The following is a 22650-nucleotide window of genomic DNA, read 5'->3' as shown; positions in this document are numbered from 1 at the left end:
ATTATTTATTTCCAGTTTACATTTTTCGTTGAACAAGTTCTTCAATAGTTCTAAACTGATCTCCATATTGCGTTCGGTTTCTGTAACCACTGCAATATCGTCTGCAAAGCGTACGGTGCTGTACAGCCTTCCACTGATGTTAACCCCATATGTATTCCTTACCCGGTATTCTTTTACTGCTGCTTCAATATAAATGTTAAACAGCATTGGTGATAAGACTACATCCATCCCTGCCTCACTCTTTAGATAACTTTGCTTCCAATTTATATCCGTACCATCTGGTTCTTGTATAGCTGGAATATAATTCTGCGATCCCTGTAGTCTATTTTGTACGAAACATCCCAGTCGACGTGATCGAACGCCGTTTCCACGAATGCTATCATTAAGGATTTATCTACTTGCAGAGCTTTCTCGAAGATTAGCCTGAGACTGAGAATGGCCTTTCGAGGTCCTCTACCTCTGCAAAATCCCAACCGATCGTCTGAAAGATTTTCTTCGCGTTTCCTATCCATGGGATGGTAGATAATCTTGTTAGGATTTTTGAGATGTGAGGCTTAACATTGTGTGTTCTTCACATAGTCATGCCCCTCTTTTTTGGAATAGAAATATTGTCCGTTAGTCTTCTGAAATACTTATCATATACATGTCATTAATCAACTCGTAAAGTGCGAACTTGGGTCAGAATAAATTAGGGCCAAACTCTATAGAAACTTCATATTTTGCTGTGGGCCATTTGGAAGAATATCGCGAGCCGTTATGTTTGACAACCCTGAACCCTGCCTGATCTAGACTGTGTCCTTCCAGAGCTACAACGCGTAGAAGAAATCACCGCTGGTTATCTCGAGCTTTCCGAGATAAGGTACAAATGTTGTTATATATAGTTTTGTCTGTACACTGCTCAGAATTTAAAAAGAATGGTATTTCTGTATCGGTCGTGTTCACATTAACAAGGAAATGCACTATTCAATTGTCCGTCATTTCTGTCTGTCTGTATGCACGCACATCACGAGAAAACGGCTAAAGAAAATTTAATGAAAATCGGTATGTGAAGTCTGGGAATCAGTCGCTATAAACTAGGCCATATTCACGTTGAGTGAAATGGTAGTTTAGAGGAAGTCTTAAAACTTAATGATCATATATTTATGTTATTAGTGGTCCTATCGATAAATACTACGTATCTAAAGTTATATAGTATTAAATTTCCGATCATTTAGGCCAGTTTTGCCATACCGGCTATGATAACCAAGATATTTATGATGATTTACACTTTTGTTGCGTAGTTCATATCACCGCCGACGAGAAAATGGCTCGGTAGAATTTAATGAAAATCGGTATAAAAATACAGTCGGGAATAAGGCACTACAGTCTAGGCCAGGGATGGCGAACCTTTTCCAACTAGTGTGCCATTTTAAGTCTGGTTTATTACTATCATCTGTTTACTGTGCCACTTGTTATTTTCCATTAGGGGATGTCTACAACTCTCCCCCCCCCCCCGGACTTCCTTTATAAATTCCCGATTATGTTTCATAATATGTCATTTATTTATTCATTTACAGATTCATTTATTTATTTATTATACATATATCTGGTAAATACATTTGATTGCATGTTCCGTGGGGCTGTGCCTCAATTATGGCCACGGCGGTTTCCTTCCCACTTGTACGCCAATCCCATTTTCGCCACAAGACCTATCTATGTCGGTGCGACGTAAAACAAATTGTAAAAAAAAATAGTTATTAGATACAAAATTCAAAAGTACTAATATTGCGAATGGACTTAACTTCCTCCATTAGCTTCATTATCATTCCATGTTGTAGTTTGTATGATCAACAATTAAACTAATTTCTCCCTCATCACATTTCCATAACGAAATCTAAAATTTAAAAAAAAACAGGTATCCTTTTATGTAAGGTCACATTCTGCTTTCATCAAAACATACTGCATACATGTGGGAATTATCCAAATTAGCTTTCAACTGCTCCGAAACTTCTTCACTCATTTTTAATATTCTATCCTTGACAGCAGTTCAGCTGGCTGGCATTCCTTTAATTCTGTTAATTATTAGTTGTTTGTTAGGGAAGTTTTCAAATAATGTGTCGGACGTCAATAAGAAACTTTGTTTTAACAACTCACCGTCAGAAATCGGTTTCCCATGCATGGTGTACTATGCAGTGAGACAGATGGAAACAGCCGCACTGATATTATTCCTTGGCCGGAAAGATGATACAAAAGAATTAGTTTGTTTTGTGCAATGTTCGATATTTAGTTAAACGAACTCTCTTCTTTCTTCATTTGAAATGGAACAAATGTTCGAATGATCAGTCTCGAAGTTGCGCTTTACATTAAATATGGGGGATACAATTGTTTTCGAACACAGGCAACACATCTTTTTATCAGTCCGAATTCCCTTGGCCAGAGTTCTTGAAAAATACGGTCACTACCTTTGTTAAGTTTCTGTTATTTTCGGCACCGAAAACATGTTTGCGATGTCCGTATACAAAACCATCAGAAAATGACACCATTTCACTTGACTTTCGGACCTATCAGTGTAGCAGTGTTGCCATATTGCACGTCCGAATGGAACTAGTACACTGACTGACAGAGCAAATGCAACACCAAGGAGGAGTGGTTCGAAAGGGATGAAAGTTGGGGAAAAAACAGAGTCGGCACGGAAGAATAATTGATGTTTATTTCAAACCGATATGCAGGTTACACAATGCGCACGGCATCGACTCAGTAGGATGTAGGACCACCGCGAGCGGCGATGCACGCAGAAACACGTCGAGGTACAGAGTCAATAAGAGTGCGGATGGTGTCCTGAGGGATGGTTCTCCATTCTCTGTCAACCATTTGCCACAGTTGGTCGTCCGTACGAGGCTGGGGCAGAGTTTGCAAACGGCGTCCAATGAGATCCCACACGTGTTCGATTGGTGAGAGATCCGGAGAGTACGCTGGCCACGGAAGCATCTGTACACCTCGTAGAGCCTGTTGGGAGATGCGAGCAGTGTGTGGGCGGGCATTATCCTGCTGAAACAGAGCATTGGGCAGCCCCTGAAGGTACGGGAGTGCCACCGGCCGCAGCACCACGTAGCGATGGGCATTTAACGTGCCTTGAATACGCACTAGAGGTGACGTGGAATCATACGCAATAGCGCCCCAAACCATGATGCCGCGTTGTCTAGCGGTAGGGCGCTCCACAGTTACTGCCGGATTTGACCTTTCTCCACGCCGACGCCACACTCGTCTGCGGTGACTATCACTGACAGAACAGAAGCGTGACTCATCGGAGAACACGACGTTCCGCCATTCCCTCATCCAAGTCGCTCTAGCCCGGCACCATGCCAGGCGTGCACGTCTATGCTGTGGAGTCAATGGTAGTCTTCTGAGCGGACACCGGGAGTGCAGGCCTCCTTCAACCAATCGACGGGAAATTGTTCTGGTCGATATTGGAACAGCCAGGGTGTCTTGCACATGCTGAAGAATGGCGATTGACGTGGCGTGCGGGGCTGCCACCGCTTGGCGGCGGATGCGCCGATCCTCGCGTGCTGACGTCACTCGGGCTGCGCCTGGACCCCTCGCACGTGCCACATGTCCCTGCGCCAACCATCTTCGCCACAGGCGCTGCACCGTGGACACATCCCTATGGGTATCGGCTGCGATTTGACGAAGCGACCAACCTGCCCTTCTCAGCCCGATCACCATACCCCTCGTAAAGTCGTCTGTCTGCTGGAAATGCCTCCGTTGACGGCGGCCTGGCATTCTTAGCTATACACGTGTCCTGTGGCACATGACAACACGTTCTACAATGACTGTCGGCTGAGAAATCACGGTACGAAGTGGGCCATTCGCCAACGCCGTGTCCCATTTATCGTTCGCTACGTGCGCAGCACAGCGGCGCATTTCACATCATGAGCATACCTCAGTGACGTCAGTCTACCCTGTAATTGGCATAAAGTTCTGACCACTCCTTCTTGGTGTTGCATTTGCTCTGTCAGTCAGTGTATTTAGATTTTCGATATTTATGTCTTACGCGTGAAACTTTATATGTATTGTCTGCAGTGCAAGACGTATATATCAAATATTATTATGTTCATGTGGTGTGCCACCGAAATCGTGTTCGCGTGTCACCTAGTGACACGCGTGGCATAGGTTCGCCATCCCTGGTCTAGGCTATAAATGACTGAAATGGTAGTTTAGGGGAAGGCCTAACATTTAATTCTCAAGTGAACTTGGATCTTTGTTGCTTAGTCCACACCAACCCCGAACACAGTTAACATGGAAATGTGTCCAATCGTGTACTGGCGATGGTGGTGGTTTTTGGCGTAATTGTCTTAAGGTTAAAAGCCGCGTGGTCATCAGCCCGTATCAACAAGAGCAATTATGAAGATGACTATCAAAATGGGAAAAAAGGTCGTGAAAGAATGATTGCTTGAAGTACACAAGAGGAATTCATGAAGGGATGAAGGACTCCCTTTATATTGAATGTCCTGATATCAGAGAGTCGGAAGAAAACTAAATATGAAAGTCTACAATATCGAAAGCCCATGAAATCTATCAACAATATTAATAATTTGGCTATTGTTTGTTGTATTAGGCTTTGCCTCTTCTGCTGTCGCTCATGTCCGATAGATGACATTATTGCTGCGGGCTGCGTGAGCGAAGGGAGTTAGCTAGCTGAGTAGAACGACCTGCCTAAATATTGGCGGGAAGTAACTGGGGAATCAGGCAACTTTCTTTTTTTTTAGCATGCCATTCCTCTGCTGCATATAGGGTCTGATAACTGCTGGTATGCGACACGCTGGTTCGTCACAGTATTCCAACTATTCTATCCCTGCTATGGTATAATAACGGACAGCAGTAGAGCAGGGTTCGGTGCTGTTTGTGGCTGAATCATTCCAGTTCTCAAACTTGGCATGGTTTGCCCGGTTTGAACGGCAGCGTAGTACAGTGCTGTTCCTGAATATTAAGAAAGTGTCTTCGAGCATTCCGTATGACAGCATTGCTTTTAACCACGACCACGGAAAAATATGGAGGAAATTAAAACCAATATAAAAATCAGAATTGATCAGGTGAAACAATTGTTATCTTGGTAGTATGATAACAAGAGTATAATAGATGCTCCCTGGAAGTAAAGAGAAGAATAGCATTGGCAAAACAGGCATTTATGACTAACAAAAACATTTTAACCAGCACACACATGAATATAGATGTCAGAAAATCCTTTGCAAAATCATATGTATGGAGTACACTTCAGTATGGAAGTGAAAGTTGGACTCTGGGTAAATTAGAAAGGAATCGACTTGAAGCTGCTGAAATGGCGGAAATGACCAGAACGAGCTGAACGGAAAGAAAAACCAACCTGGAAGTCTTAAGAGAAGTTAAAGAAGAGAGAAGATTCTTAAAGAAAACTGAAAACAGGAAAATAAAATTTATTGGACATGTCTTCAGACAATACTTTCAATTGCTAACATACTTGAAGGGAAAGTGATGGGAAAGAAAGGGAGAGGAAGACCTAGGATGAAGTATTTGGACATCAAGAAGAGGTTAGGTTGTGTCAATTACATGGAACTGAAACGAACAGCCAATGAAAGAAGAGTGTGCTGCATCGACAAAGCATTAGCCTTTAGAATATTGATTCCAGTCGGTTAATGCTGTATGCTAACAAGAATACTGATGTCAGTCTTTAGTTGGAATTAGCCTTGGTATATTGTCTTTTGTTCTCTTCTTCGATCCTCTTGACTTTGTATTATCTTCACGCCGTTATAATGAAAAATGTCCAACTCAAATTTGACTGGCAGCGGGCAGGAGGGCCTGCCAATAAAATGAAATCTCCCTAAAATTGTCTTCGCATGAGAAACATGTATGGCGACCTTCCCATTGTATTTCTCCGGTAAAACAGAGCTATATAATGTAATAAAATCTTAACGTGTACGCACAGAGTTACGTAAACGGTGAAGGATTCCGTAGCGAAGCACGGGTACGTCAGCTATAAATACATATAAAACCATGTAATTTGGCGTTACTGCTACAGATAGTAACATTTTGTGGTATCTTTCCTGTACAACTGAAATATACAATGTTACATGGTACCAAAAACTTTGTATTTTCCAGGTCACTTTCTCAGAAAACAATTACTTTATAGCATTCTATAGAACATTCTGATAAAACTGTACATTTCTGTACAGCACACACAAATTCGGATCTGAAGTGAAGACTTAACAGTAACATGGAGAAATATCGTACCTACATTACACAAAATCCTGGAACAGAACTGAAGTTTCCTCGACGAAAAGTTTGGAGATTGGTTCCACTCCAGCAGGGACCAGGGAATTGTGCGGCGGGTAGAGAGTGTATAGCCATAACGACCTCTCTTCATGATAAGAGCTGTGTGTCAGTAGGATGTTTATTTGATGACAAAATAAAGCTGACAGCTCATGGTCCCCAGAAATGTTGCGTAACATACAACGGACTCCTTGTGAAGTGTCAGCCTACAAAGGACTTCGTGCATTTACAATGCAACTGCCGTCATATATTTTCCAGTAAGATTGTTAGAACAGTTAATTTAACCGATTACCTAACAACCAAATACTTAATGACAGAATAAACTATGTGCTATAACTTGTACTAGGGGTTGACAATAATAATGATCGCGCTACAGATTTTCGCTGTTCCGTACCATCAAGATGCATACACAAGCTGATCGAAGGGTGAAGAGATCTGGCTACTCTTTGTAACACCTCAACTGTCTTGTTCAGGTACAGTTTCTAAGTAGATCGAGTATAGTGATATGAAAATTACGCCTTAAACTGAAAAGTATCACCTTAGTCTAGGTCATGGCTCGACAAATCTCAGGCGCCCGATCACCAAGGTGACGAGAAGAAATGTGTAGGCGCCTACAAATTTTTAAATTGTAACTAGTAAATTCCAGTCTGAGGGAAAAGATTATTTTCGGAATTTACTTCAACTCTGGAAATGACGTATAAAATGTTAATTTGGTGGCATTTAAACTCGACAGGTAAAATTCGTTCCCAAGGCGCTGTTACGGCCGTATCTCTAGCGTAACTAAATACGGAGATTATATGGTTTAGAAGCGGTTAAAAGCAAATGTTACACCTGAACATTGACTTTAATCGATATGAGCGTTCGATGTCTCGTGATCGCTCGTAACCATTACATCGACAAGCTAATTTTGGTTGGTGTTGGCGCCAGATTTTCTCCGTTGCACTACTATGGGAAACTAGTACGATGCAGAGATTAAGGACGTACTGTGGATGGGCTTGCAAATTAATGTAAGGGTAAGAATAGACTTATGCATCGGAAAGGAGTGCTGATGGTAATCCTTAGCATTATCACAAACTCGAAGTTCCACTGCCGAAGTTGAGGACGTCCACACAACCGTACAAAATTTAGTCGACGCAGAAGAGTTCAAATTTCTCTTGTTTGAAATACAGTAGTATGAACGATTCCACGTATAATCTCTTCCACCACCGGCTGTCCACAGCTTACGAAAGTCCTCGCGTTTCAAGAATGTAAAAGATATATTTCTGTGCCGGCCAAATTGTGTACGGCTGAGTACATACCAGAATATGAAGTCATGAACGGCTCGACATTCAACATTATTGAAGATTTTTTTTTTTTTTTTTACAAGTTGCTTTACGTCGCACCGCCACAGATAGATCTTTACGACGAAGATGGGACAGGAAAGGGCTAGGAGTGGGAAGGAAGCGGCCGTGGCCTTAATTAAGGTACAGCCCCGGTATTTTCGTGCGGTGAAAATGGGAAACCACGGAAAACCATACTCAGTTCAAACCCATTACCTCCCGAATTCTGGATACTGGCCGCACTTAAGCGACTGGCAGCGATCGAGCTCGGTGTGGTTGTACTTTGTTTCCGAATTTGGCTAAGTATGGACCGCATAGAACTCTAGGCTTCTTGGCCTTTCTTCTCTTCTCAGAACCTGTTCATTCTTCCGCTTCTCATCTTTCTCTCTTCAGAAATGATCCATTCGTGTCTTCATTTTAGTGGTTTCTCTTCAAATGATTTCAGGCTGTCCAATCTTCTTCTGAACTATTTTCTATAGTGGATTATCACTAGTGTAATTCCAACTTCTTCCGCATCGTGCTTGGCCTTCTATCCACATGGAGGTGGCTTTAATGATGTATCTGATCTTTTTGATCAGTCGTTTGTCATCAATACTTACTACATGTGCATAGAATTTCAGCCTTCGTTTCCGCATTGTGTCCGTGATCCTTTCAGTGCACCTGCAGAGCTTCTCACTTCTCTTTTTCTTCCAAGTCCCATCAGAAGTCATGTTAGGCCCCTGATTTTTTCTCAGTACCTTCCTTTCCTTCTCGAGTTCTTGCAACTCCCGGTTTCTAAATTTAAAATAGTCACTCTGAAGCGTACAGTTCTTTCGGTTTTATTTCTTCCTTCTTGCTTAATGTGTACCCTCCAGGGTTGGCTTTTTCCCCCTCGGAATCTGCGAGGGATCCCACCTCTACCGCCTCAAGAGCAGAGTCTTGGAGCTTCAGACTCTGGATCGGGGATACAACTGGGGAGGATGACCAGTACCTCGCCCAGGTGGTCTCACCTGCTATGCTGAACAGGGGCCTTGGTGGGGGGATGGGAAGATTGGAAGGGATAGACAAGGAAGAGCGAAGGAAGCGGCCGTGGCCTTAAATTAGGTACCATCTCGGCATTTGCCCAGAGAAGTGGGAAACCACGGAAAACCACACCCACCTCTACTCAGTTGACCTCCCGAGGCTCAGTGGACCCCGTTCCAGCCCTCGTACCACTTTCTAAATTTCGTGGCAGAGCCGGGAATCGAACCCGGGCCTCCGGGGGTGGCAGCTAATCACACTAACCACTACACAACAGAGGCGGACTGAGTTTTATTACTACTAAGTTATAATATCGAATTTTGGCCTTGTAGGATATTGCTTGTTATACCTTTTCTGTGTTAGCTTGTAAGCCAGACGTAATTTTCTGGCTCTTGCATTGCTTGCCTCTATCCTGTCCATTGGATTGGATACATTCACCCGTCCATTCCATTCCATCATTAGAACTTAAGGTTTCTTTCTTCTCTTTCCAGAACCTCTTCATTTTATACCTGTCGGTAAACACAACAACAATGTTATTTGCTTAACGTCCCACTAACTACTTTTTTCGGTATTCGGACACGCCGAGGTGCCGGAAGTTAGTCCCGCAGTTCTTTTATGTGCCAGTAAATCTACCGACACGAGTCTGACGTATTCAAATACCACCGGACTGAGCCAGGATCGAACCTGCCAAATTCGGGTCAGAAGGCCAGCTCCTCAACCGTCTGAGCCACTCAGCCCGGCCCAGTAAAGACTACTCCAGAAGAAAAAGTAAACTCGTGTCCCCATCCCGAGGTGATGCAGCTCTTTTCAGGCACACCCCCGTTGGAGGTGAGCTGCATGTACCATTTCAACCACATACCAGCCCTCCTGCCATTCTTAAATTTCTGCCACTGCCGGGAATCGAACCCGGGCCCCCGAGGACGGCAGCTAATGATGCTAACCGTTACGCTACAGAGGCGGACACTCCAGAAGAGAATTATACTAATGTTATTAGTTTTACGCTTTCCGGAGGAGCCAGGGTGCCATAAATGAGACCCTTAAGAGATTTTCACATGCCAGTAAATCTACATACTAAGTTCTGCCATCTGAGCCACTCAACGTGGTTCATTGTGAAGATTAATAGGTCAATGTCATTTATTTCCCCACAATCCTGAACAGAGGTATGGAAGGTCTCCCTACATGTTTCAAACTGACCACTGAAATGTCGTCTATTTTGAGACGCCGCACAAGTTCTAAACACACAGACACATACCATCCTGGTACAGGTTAGTCCATTCCTCAGAAGTCTGAATATCTGTACATTCCAACTACCTTGCACTATTAAATTCTATCACTAACATACTCTTAACGGCGTGGCTACTTCCTAGACATTGCTACATACTAAGCTTCTGAACTTCGGTATACTATAAATTACTATACGGCATTATTGCATGGATGTTACAAATGTATATATAACGTAGTCTTTTTGTCAGTACTCTGAATATGAACTTGATACTTGATCATGCCGAACATGACAGATCCCTATACTGGGGTCAGCTTATCTGTTACATCATGGGGAAAATGGATCGGTGGATTTCCCTGAAACTCTGTATCCTAGTTTAGGATAAGGGGGAGCAGGTTCTTAGCTATAATACCTGCAAATAATAAGAAGACGAAGAAGAAGAATAAGCAGAAGGGGACTGAAGAGTGAGTGTTGATTTAACGTATGGCTTTTAATACCTGGAGTGTCCAGGCACATGCTCGGCTAATCTAACGCCGATGGGAGAACTGCGCGTCTGAACGAGGTTATAATAAGTTAGGGAGAGGGTGAAAGCCGGCGTCGACACAGCCTGCTCCTGGCGAATAACACCAAGGGGTCTGCTCAAGGCTTAATGTTGCCATCCGACGGACGAACCACCATCAACAGCGTCATATGCTCTCCCACACCACACGGAATTGAAGCCAGGCTTTTGATTCAAAATCTAGTGATTACCATACAAATTGTATACCAACGGGACTCGAACCACGGTGTCAGACCATCGACACTTGACGGCCGGGCTGAGTGGCTCAGACGATTGAGGCGATGGCTTTCTGACCCCAACATGGCAGGGTCAATCCTGGCTCTGTCCAGGGGTATTTGAAGGTGCTCAAATACGTCAGCTTCGTGTCGATAGAACTGACACGTAAGACAGCTCCCGCGGGACTAAATTCCGGCACCTTGGCGTCTCCGAAAACAGTGATAGTGGGACGTAAAAACCAGTAACATTATTATTAATTATACTTGACGCCTTAAAACCTGACCGACCATGGGCACCAGGCTGGTGACAGCCGTATGTCCATCTTTGTCCCCCAGAAACTCAGGAACAACTTGAATGGTCGCCAAAAATATCATGCACATATTAAATGACTGTCCCATTAACGACAGCCAAAGCAGCTAGTTAATTACTATATTATATACGCGATTGCTATGAAATAACTGTAGCCTTCATATTATGTATATATGTATCAATATGAATGATATGCTAATGATACCTATGGGCTGTCCGCCTCCGCAGCGTAACGGTTAGTCCTCGGGGGCCCGGGTTCGATTCCCAGTACTGCCAGAGATTTAAGAATTACAGGAGTGCTGGTATGTGGCTGAAACGGTACATGCAGCTCCCGGATTGGGGGTGTGTCTGAAAAAAGCTGCACCACCTCGGGATGAGGACACGAGTTTGCATTGTGTCCGGCTCCTTTGCTGAATGGTCTGCGCAGTGCTCTTCGAATCAGAGGACCCCGGGTTTAATTCCCGGCCGGGTCAGAGATTTTAACCTGAAAAGGTTAATTTCCTTGGCTCGGGGGACTGGGTATTTGTGCTGTCCCCAACATCCCTGCAACTCACACACCACACATAACACTATCCTCCACCACAATAACATGCAGTTGCCTACACATTGCAGATGCCGCCCACCCTCATCGGAGGGTCTGCCTTACAAAGACTGCACCCGGGTAGAAATAGCCACACGAAATTATTACCTATGGGCTTATCAGGTCATCACAACTTACAAAGACTGACATTTAGAAAAGCAGCACTTTTTATATTTATACGGATGCATTTCAAATGTTTTTAAAATATTAATGATGTTTTGCAAAGCATTTAATTGAAGATTTACTCATAGTTACAAACTTAAACAGTTCTTCAGATGTTTAATTATGTGAACATTCACAGGATGGAAAAGGGTTGGATTGCGAAGAGTAGCGGATGTGACTAAGGTACAGCCCCAGTATTTTGCCTGGTGTGCAAATGGGAAAGCACGCTGACAGTGGGATTCGAGCCCATCATCTCCCGAATGTCCGGCTCCATGGCTAAATGGTTACCGTGCTGGCCTTTGGTCACAGGGGTCCCGGGTTCGATTCCCGGCAGGGTCGGGAATTTTAACCATCATTGGTTAATTTCGCTGGCGCAGGGACTGGGTGTATGTGTCGTCTTTATCATCATGTCATCCTCATCACGACGCGCAGGTCGCCCACGTGAATCAAATATAAAGACCTGCACCTGGCGAGCCGAACACGTCCTCGAACACTCCCGGCACTAAAAGCCATACGCCTTCCTTTTTTATCTCCCGAATGCAAGCTCAAACCAACGCGACCCGAACCGTGTAGCCACCTCGCACAGTATGCCGAATTCCTTGAAGTTTATTGCATGTAACAAATATAAAAATGGTAATAAGAGAGACTTAAGTCAAGGTCAGCAAAGCTAATGCAGTGAGCTTGCAGTTGAGATCAACAGTTTTCTACCGCTTTTCCTACACTCGTGGGGTCGCGGGTGCAAATGGTTTCGCACATGTGGATTTGACCCTGTTTCACAGCCGGATTCCCTTCCTGATGCCAACCCTACATGGAGGGATGTATTCACTGTAGCGTGTTTTTGTGGTAGTGTACTATGTTGTCTGAATATGAAGAGGAAGGTGTTGACACAAACGCTAAGACCCAGTCCCCGAGCCAGAAGAATTAATCAGACGCGATTAAAATCCTCGACTAGGCCAGGAATCGATCCCTGGATCCAGTTGCGATCAACAGTATTCTGTAAAAAGAAGTCAGCTCTGCGACGAAACTATCTTTACACCGGTCTGTTTAGAGACGAACTTTGCTTTATGGGAGTGAGAAGTGTGTGGACTCTGCATATAGAAATAACAAGCACGAAGTAGCGAGAATGATCGCTGGTACAAACAGGTGGGAACAATGGCACGAGGGTACCCGGAATGAGGATATAAAGGCTAAGTTATGAATGAACTCTACTGATGAAGCCATACTCATAAACCGGCTTCGGTGGTGGGATCATGTGAGGCGAATGGAGGATAGGTTACCTAGGAAATTAATATTAACTGTCATGGAGGGTAAGAAATGTAGAGGGAGACCAAGACGACGATGGTTAGACTCAGTTTCTTACATTTTAAGATAAGTGGTATAGAACTAAAGGAATCCATACAGTTTCAAATTGAAAATTGTGGCGGCGTTTAGTAAATTCAGCGAGACTTTCAGACTGAACGCTGGAAGGCATAACAGTCTATAACGAATGTGTATGTAATATAAAAAATCTAAATATCAGCATATTGACAATACGATATTTCTTACATAACGTAGCTTCGTATCATAGTCCTTCGGGTTCCTCTGAACTTCCACTGTGTTGTATTTACGCGATTTTTCCTTTCTTTAAGTCAATGTTTATGTAAAATAGAGATGCATTACGCTTGTTCAATTTATTTTAGTTATACTTGTGCCTTATCTAAAAGCTGGTGTATTTCCAGTTTAAGATCACGAACATTATACGCAAGAGATGTATTACGAATTTATTTAATTCGGCATGTTGGTGTTTCAGATTCCGAATAAATATATTTGTATCGCAATGACCTTGCCGGGTCTGGCCACCACTCGCTTTCTACTGGAAATAAGGGTTAGACTAGCTGGCCATTAGGATTACGCAAAAGTTTCAGAGTGCAGTATAACGGGTGGAAATGTCATCACAGTTCCAGGAGAGGGTTGAGAGAACCAAGCACTCTCACTTTTGTAGAACAGTTAACTAAATACACTGTTAGATTCACAGCGAACCACAGACAAAAATGCATTCGAAAAAAAAAAAAGTAAATTTGTATTACAAGAAACTGATTAGCTGGAAACGGAAAAATAATTATTGCATAAAATACAAAGTTTGCGAATTCATCCCGCGTTCGGCGCCTTTAACAGGTTTCAGAATAAAAGACTATGATGATCTCCTAAAGGCGATGCAACGAAGTTTTTGTTCTTTCTGCTTTTTACGTCAGTTCTCGATAGCTACCGCATCCTGTTATGCGTGTTATTCCATCCATTTTTCTTGGTCTTCCTCTAGATTTCTTCCCCAATATCTTGCCGTGATGCCTTTGCTGGCGAGATGTAGTGTTTACATTGCACTATGTGTTCTGGTATGAGCTAGAATAAATTTGGTACTTTCATTGACTTGTTTCAGTCTCATCCTTGGCTTTGACAATATGAAAGTGACAGGTATGAGCGATGCTAGTAATATCATTTCTTATGCAGCCAGTCCCTATTATGAATGGTATGAAAATATCACTCATAGGGTCGGTTGGTGCGTGCATTTCAGTGGGCATGGCAGACTGATATGTGAGCAACTTCTGGCTCCGTGAGGAAAGCAACGGTAAACTATCTCACTCCTCATTTCCACAGTACGCCTCTTCAGTGATGCCCAGGCCATCTATGACAACTGTTGGCAAAGCTGTGGAGGATCAAACCAGCCTTCGGGCTGAATACCCAACATACATACATCTTGCCGTGATAAAAGCATGGTGGTACCAATTAACTAAAAAGTGTTGTGTTCTTCCTCTGGACTGTATCTATTAGATGTCTGCGTTCTGACCAGGTTTAGGACATTTTCATTATTTTTCATTTCTTTCCAAGAAATTCTGGTTATTTTTCTACAAATTCACATCTCCTGCCTCCAAATGCGTTTGGTCTTTAACAACATCCAGCTCTCGCAGGTGTACAGAAGCACATTCCAGATGAAAGTCTTAGCCCAAGTGCTTTCGTATTTCGATGTTGAGTGATTTATTAATGAGCAGCTGTCTTTTCTCATGAAATACGCTGTATGCTATTCTTAAAAATCACTGTGCTGCATCTGTTATCCTCTAATGACAGTACGTACGTAACAGAAACTTAATCTGTTGAATTATGTTATTTCCAATCTTGATATTAGTACTTGTTTTGTCTTTTAATTTTACTTTCACTGATATTTATTTTGAAATTTAGGGTAGTTGGAAGTGTGTTCAGATTATCCTCAATTGTTTGGTATTACTTCTATGTCAAGTATAAGACCAATGAGCTTGCTTACTTATCGTATGACAATGCTGGAAGTGTCCCGAGGAGACGTTCGGCTCGCCTGGCGCAGGTCTTTCTATTTTACACCGATGGGCGACCTGCGCGCCTGGAGCATGAAACCCGGCGCCGGCGCATAGCATACTCCTGTCGAATAACACTAAGAGGGTCTGATCAAAGCTTTACGTCTCCACGGGTGACTATTGGACCTCGGGGCCGCAACATTCTTACACAATATCAACGACATTCACTTTATATGACTCAACTACGACACGGCACTGATTCATTCGGATGATGTACTAGAGGTATCTAGGAGCAGTATTCAGTCGCAACCAGCCTTAATAATGACCGAGTTAAAACAGCGTTGCCAACCATACGATCTGGAGCGTACATGTACGATAACTCGATGCAGTGTACTATCGTACGATCCAACCCACAGATCGTATTTCTACTGTACGATCCTAGGACGTGTCGTATATGTTGGTGTTGTTTTCTCTTTAAAAATGTGTAGTTTCTGTTCCTTCTTTTATTCATGCTAGTTATGTTCTGCCATAGATGACAAGCTGGAAAGGGAGAGGCTTTTTGAATAAGGAGATTCCCAAAGGGAATTTATTCCTTTCTGAGTTAACTGTTCGGTCTTGCGCCTGTAGATCATAGTATTCCCCTTCAGCAGATTGACAATGACTGGAGGAAATTATTTTTTTAATTTTTTTTTTTTGCTATTGGCTTTACGCCGCACCGACACAGATAGGTCTTATGGCGACGATGGGATAGGAAAGGGCTAGGATTTGGAAGGAAGCAGCCGTAGCCTTAATTAAGGTACAGCCCGAGCATTTGCATGGTGTGAAAATGGGAAACCACGGAAAACCACATTCAGGGCTGCCGACAGTGGGATTCGAACCCACTATCTCCTGGATGCGAGGAAATTATCCTTTGTCGGTATGAACGATTATATTAAAGCCTGCTCTGAAGTGAATTGATTTTGGGCTAAGTTACAGGAGGTGAAAAACATATTTTTTGAGTTTCCCGCACTTCCAGAATTTTCACTCTGTTTTGTTACCCCCTCACTCGAATGCTGATTGTAAAAGAATTTTCAGCAAAATTAATCTCACTGAACTCCAAAACAGGAATAGGTTAATTACTTTCATAGCGAACATTTTAATGGTTATTTTAAGTTGTACGATACTCTTTAAAAAATACAATCTTGGGGTTATTGTACAATGCTGACCATCTCAGAGGTTGGCAACGCTGAGTTAAAAGGGCATTTAATATCGATGTGATCAGTCCATCAAGGAATAAGTAACTCACCTTGAATTAACTATCAAACACAGAATGTCTACTGAGAATAAGACAGCCATCTTCGTCATAGACTGCTATGATGTTGCATGCTGTATTGTATTTTGCCAGATCTACAGAAGATAGTCTGGCTGTCAAATGCTGATATCAGTTCGGAAAATCGGTCCGATTTCCTAGACAACACCTGCATTCGTAGAATGGACAAGAAATTTAGACCTGCCTTGCCATGTGCCCCTGTAAATCTGTCGAGGCGCGAGAGATTTGCGCTCACTGAGATGTGATTGTGGCAAGGTTATGTCGGCCAAGATGTGAGAGGTACAGTAACTTAACTGCATAATAATAATAATAATAATAATAATAATAATAATGCTATTTGCTTTACGTCCCACTAACTACTTTTACGTGCCAGTAAATCTACCGACACGAGGCTGTCGTATTTGAGCACCTTCAAATACCACCGGACTGAGCCAGGATCGAACCTGCCAAGTTGGGGTTAGAAGGCCAACGCCTTAACCGTCTGAGCCACTCAGCCCGGCAACAGTAACTGCAGTCATCACTAGTCGACCAAAATTTTGTGTGTACTCGAGTTTGGAGGTTGTTTAAGAAATAAGCAATAGGCTTACAGAAAATTCAATACCATTTTCGTAGTTTCATTTCACGTTAGGTCATGTAGGTTTGGAATGTGTAATTTATATTTTAATAATTTTTATCGCTGGTGGAATGCAAAAACGTGCCCGTCCTTTAAACGTGTGTCAACGATGCGTTAATCTTCTTGACTGCAAATATCCGGTAACCGCTAAACACACCAGCCTCGCCTTTGTGGGTCACAGACTCGTGAACGAACTGTGGAACATTTCCGACACCTAGGTGTCTCCGCAAATCGTAAACGTGTTTTAGAATAGCGATGGCAAATGTAAGGATGGCATGAAAAAGAGACTAGCACAAGCAAGGGAGGCCCTTTTTCTTAAGAAATGTGCCCACTTCGAGCATCGATATAGGGATGTTTTGACCACTTTCGTGTGGAGTATGCCTGTGTACGGGAGTGAAATAATGGACAATTAGCTCAGAATGAAAGAATATATGCTTTTGAAATATGGTGTTACAGAAGAATGCTGAGGGTGAAATGGGTAGATCGAGTCATGAATGAAGAGATCCTGGAATGAACTGGTAAGAACGATTTGGCTAAATTGCCCAGAAATAGAGATAGAATGATAGGACACATCTTAAGACACTCAGAACTTGCGTTTTTGAGACAAGTATCGGGAGTGAAAATGATAAAGGTAAACCAAGGCATGAATATGACAAACATATTAGAATAGATGTAGTAGTTACGTAGAAATAGCATGTTATTGGCTTTACGTCCCACTAACTACTTTTTCGGCTTTCTGGGACACCTAGGTGCCGGCATTTTGTCCCGCGGGAGCTCTCTTACGTCCCAGTAAATCTACCGACACGAGGCTGACGTATTTGAGCACCTTCAAATACCACCGGATTGAGCCAGGATCGAACCTGCCAAGTTGGGATCAGAAGGCCAGCGCCTCAACCGTCTGAGCCACTCAGCCCGGCGCGTAGAAATGAAAAAGGTTAGGACAGGTTTGGATGGCAAGAAGAGATTAATAAAACCAGTCTCTGGACTGATTACCCAAACATTTGTTGTTGTTTGAGTCATCAGTCCATAGACTGGTTTGATGCAGCTCTCCATGCCACCCTATCCTGTGCTAACCTTTTCATTTCTACGTAACTATTGCATCCTACATCTGCTCTAATCTGCTTGTCATATTCATACCTTGGTCTACCCCTACCGTTCTTACCACCTACACTTCCTTCAAAAACCAACTGAACAAGTCCTGGGTGTCTTAAGATGTGTCCTATCATTCTATCTCTTCTTCTTGTCAAATTTAGCCAAATCGATGTCCTCTCACCAATTCGATTCAGTATCTCTTCATTCGTGATTCGATCTATCCATCTCACCTTCAGCATTCTTCTGTAACACCCCATTTCAAAAGCTTCTATTTTCTTTCTTTCTGAGCTAGTTATCGTCCATGTTTCACTTCCATACAATGCCACGCTCCACACGAAAGTCTTCAAAAACATCTTTCTAATTCCGATATCAATGTTTGAAGTGAGCAAATTTCTTTTCTTAAGAAAGCTCTTCCTTGCTTGTGCTAGTCTGCATTTTATGTCCTTACTTCTGCCATCGTTAGTTATTTTACTACGCAAGTAACAATATTCATCTACTTCCTTTTAAGACCACTTCCTAATCTAATATTTCCTGCATCACCTGCCTTCGTTCGACTGCACTCCATTACTTTTGTTTTGGACTTATTTATTTTCATCTTGTACTCCTTACCCAAGACTTCATCCATACCATTCAGCAACTTCTCGAGATCTTCTGCAGTCTCAGATAAAATAACAATATCATCGGCAAATCTCAAGGTTTTGATTTCCTCTCCTTGGACTGTAATTCCCTTTCCAATTTTCTCTTTGATTTCCTTTACTGCCTGTTCTATGTAAACATTGAAAAGGAGAGGGGACAAACTGCAGCCGTGCCTCACTCCTTTCTGGATTGCTGCTTCTTTTTTAAAGCCCTCGATTCTTATCACTGCAGACTGATTTTTATACAGATTGTAGACAATTTTTCGTTCTTGGTATCTGATTCCTGTCATCTTCAGAATCATAAATAGCTTGGTCCAATCAGCATTATCGAATGCCTTTTCTAGATCTACGAATGCCATGTACGTGGGCTTGTTCTTCTTGATTCGATCCTCTAAGACAAGACGTAAAGTCAGGATTGCTTCACGTGTTCTTACATTTCTTCTGAACCCAAACATTTAGTGGGACGTACAACCAAGAATAGTTATTTATTCGGCCGTGACCTAAACGTCAGTAGGTGAAGTGGGAAAAGCCCTAGGAAAACCCGTTTTTCTTTCCAGTTGTGACCCGGAAGCCGATAGCATCACCAAAAGTTCGTGACAGCAGAAATTTGAGCCCAAGCTCGTGAGTTCCGCAGCTACAGAAATAAATATTCCTGCTTTAAAATATGCGCAAATGGTACTCTTAATACGTGAATAACCGGAATACTCCACTAAGTGGTATGTTCCGAGCTGTCAGTGGAGAGATTGCGTGGAATGACATTAATAGACGAAAAAGTTTGAATTCAAAAGGACAAATTCGAGCAAATATTCGTTTATAGGAAGCGGAGTTAGGGATTGCAATTTCTTACCAATGGAGATGTTCAATAAATTTCCAATTTCTTTGCCAACATTTAAGAAAGGGCTAGAAAAACAGCAGATAGGGAATCTGCCACCTGGACGACTGCCCTAAATGCAGATCAGTAGCGACTGATTGATGGCAGATGAAGGTGGAGGGGAGGACATGCAAGTCCAGCTTTACAAGAGGCCGATTTTACTGCTACTACTGCCTACCTGCAAACGTATTGTTTACAACAGGTCGCAGCAGACAATGTACAGTACTTCACAAAGATAAGGGTGACAAAGAAAGGAGTTAGTTCAGTTAAGGTGCCAAGTTTAAAATGAAAACCAGCAATACACTTGGATCGAAGCTTCGTAATTATGAACACATTACCCACCTCCCGCAGGAACATCATTCAGATTTCCTCGAAATAAAACAATTTTCCCGGGCAGTATTTAACTTCTTGCCTGTAGTGGTCATTTATAAATGTGTCTATGTTTTATGTCTGGCATAGGTCAGAAACCTGTTTTAAGTTGCATCTGAGAGAGAGACGGAGCCAAGATTTATACACATTTATAGGCTAAGCAACAACATACGGGAAACGCCAAAAAGGACTGCTGAAGGGTGGCATTTATTTACGTCAATAATGGGACCTGCTAGGACGATAACTAGAGGGCAATCTCAGCAAGATTATGTTAAGTTTCCTTCATTTCCAAGCAAAATAATACAAAGACAAAAATACAAATCTCTCTTCTATGACATTAAATTACGAAAGTTATTATAGGCGATAAGCAACTTGATAGCTCACTGAAGGATATATAACGTCTATCAGAGTTTCTTGGGAAATATCAGCTATTCTTACCCGCGGTTTCTCTCCTTGCTAACTATTTCTATTATTTTCCGAGCATCTAACTTAATCCTATAACCAAGTACGTTCAGTTACACATGAAAACCATAAGAGTCCTGCAAAGCTGTACCAAATCTTTAAAAGATTATGCATCAATGTCCCTAAGATGATTCAATTATTTAAGGCACAAGGATGCGTGTAAGATAACTTGCATCATTCTGATATTGAAACAAACGAAAAATACTATTTATACAACATCTGTGCCAAAATGTATGTAGAGAATCATAGCTTTTATCCTACGCATTAAATCTGGAATCTAATCACAACTATAGTCGGACCAATTACTCAAAATTGGATTTGTGAAGATCAATCATGTCATGATACTCTGATTTCTGTAACGCACTTTATAATTTTCTATGGTTTTGCCCTCGATGAACAGGACACTCATCCAAACCTGCGAGTCTGTTCGTAGAGGGATAATAAGCAAAGACTCGAACTAATGTGTGTAAACAAAAAGAGAAACAAGTGGAAATGTGTCGGAAAAGATGCATGATCATAACAATTTCCAACTTCAATATATTCCACGTGTTGCAATCAATAATAGGCCTACAGTTGAATCTGTCTATACGAATATTACAGTGCTAATCGAGATACCCAAGTATCGCGGGTTTTGACAACTTAGTAATTACAAACAAATGTCAAAACCGAATCAATTCACATACAAATGCTTCCCTTCAATGAAATCATTTTACGGAAACCAGTGATGCATTTTGAAACAGCACTGAGCTAAAAACCTCTCTCGCTACCAACTAAAGCATCATATGATGAAATATGACTGCACACAAATTTTCTTCTATTTTTAAAACTAATATACTACTCAATGAATGGCATGCAAGCAATCTAACCTCTCAAAAATGGAATCCCGAAGCCTCGAGGCATGAAAACTAGATTTTTATAATCGGAAGTAAACTGTAATTCTTTTTATAAAATAAACTAGACATTATACACAACTGCTGCATTTCATTTGGTGTAGGTCTGTCCTCATTCTACTGGAATGTCCCCGCCCGATTAACCACAAAAGTCGATAAGAGAGTTAAGTACTATCATCTGTTGCCGGAAACAAGATCTCGCGTAGGAGACCGTATATGAATATGAGAAGTAAGATCCCTGGAGCTAGTGTCTTCACTTTCAGTTATCTCGGTCTGTGGTATCGCCCCTTTTGGGATGCGAGCTTATCGATCTTCTCCATCACGGCACAGCGTCAGGCAGGCATGTTGAGATTCTGTCGTCACTCGCTACGCTGCCTCGGTTGGCCCTGCCCTTCCACAGGGCGCGGGGGATTGGGCTAGGTCATGGCCGAACGCTAGACTCTTCGTGCCCTTCCTCCCTGACCAACAAACATTCACGGACACACATTCAATCTTAGAAAGCAGTGCTACATCGAAAAAGTCCTGTTTTAGAACTGTTAACCCGTCCTAGCATCGGCCCTCCACCAATTCTGACTCTGAATATTTAAGAAATACATCCCCCAGAGAATAATAATCAATACAGCGTAAGAGCAGGGGAATTACATATCACAACCTACCCCAATCCATAAACAGAATGTTGGCTGTAGAGAATCTTTGTAGTGAACAAACACCTACCTTGTGTGGCCTCACATGTTCCAGAAGTTGCTGCTAGCAGTCGTCGCGCTATCACTAATTTTAACACACGCCAGTTTCATGTTAAGAACGAACATCTTCCTTCACTAACACAAAACCCAGCGCTGACTCCCACGGAAAGCAGCGCAGAGGTTTCGACCAGTCTGACTCAGAACAACAACTACCCCTCACAGCTCCGCACCCTTCCTCCCCGCCAACTCGCAGCCCCCTCCACTACCCTAGCGGAGAGAGATTTCTCTGTCCCTTCCCAAACCCAAGTGCGCATTCATGGTTGCCAACTTGCAACAAGATACAGCATTTAAGATCAAATGTCACGTGGACCGTGCATTTTGTATACATAATTACAGAAAACAAATCATGTGTGACCAAACATTGATCAATACATGCTTGGAGTTGAGATGTGTTCAGCCAGGAATACGTTGCGACATACTGTATGAGGAAGTTCACAAACTTTTCCACTCATCTTGAGGATAACAAGCGCATTTGAAGTTAACAACAAGTCAGTGGGATGACACTTGGGGTGGGGGAACGGCCATGCGAGACCCATTAAACCTGGTTCAAGCCCCTGCTTTACTCCCACTAACTGACCTATATAGAACATTCGCTGTCTCAATGCTTCCGAAGTGGACTATTGGCAATGTAAACAAATATGAATAAATAACAATATGCCTACCATATCCATTAATCATACTTATAATTCAACATCACCGACCAAGATACAGGTATAATC

General features: G+C 42.5%; 1 protein-coding gene across 3 annotated transcripts in view; it reads right to left on the bottom strand.

Moving 5' to 3' along the window:
• Positions 1-22081, bottom strand: part of wech (tripartite motif containing 71 protein wech) — a 130108-nt gene extending 108027 nt beyond the window's left edge. For all 3 annotated transcript variants that reach the window (XR_010859927.2, XR_011018079.1, XM_067146296.2), the window contains exon 1: positions 21903-22081. The gene's annotated coding sequence lies outside the window, so the exon portion shown is untranslated. The remainder of the gene's footprint in view (positions 1-21902) is intronic.
• Positions 22082-22650: the final 569 nt, after the last annotated feature.

The sequence above is a fragment of the Anabrus simplex genome, chromosome 4 (genome assembly GCF_040414725.1).
Source record: "Anabrus simplex isolate iqAnaSimp1 chromosome 4, ASM4041472v1, whole genome shotgun sequence".
NCBI classification, from domain to species: Eukaryota; Metazoa; Arthropoda; class Insecta; order Orthoptera; family Tettigoniidae; genus Anabrus; species Anabrus simplex.
The sequence above is the reverse complement of the archived record's forward strand: the minus strand, read 5'-3'. Positions and strand labels throughout refer to the sequence as shown.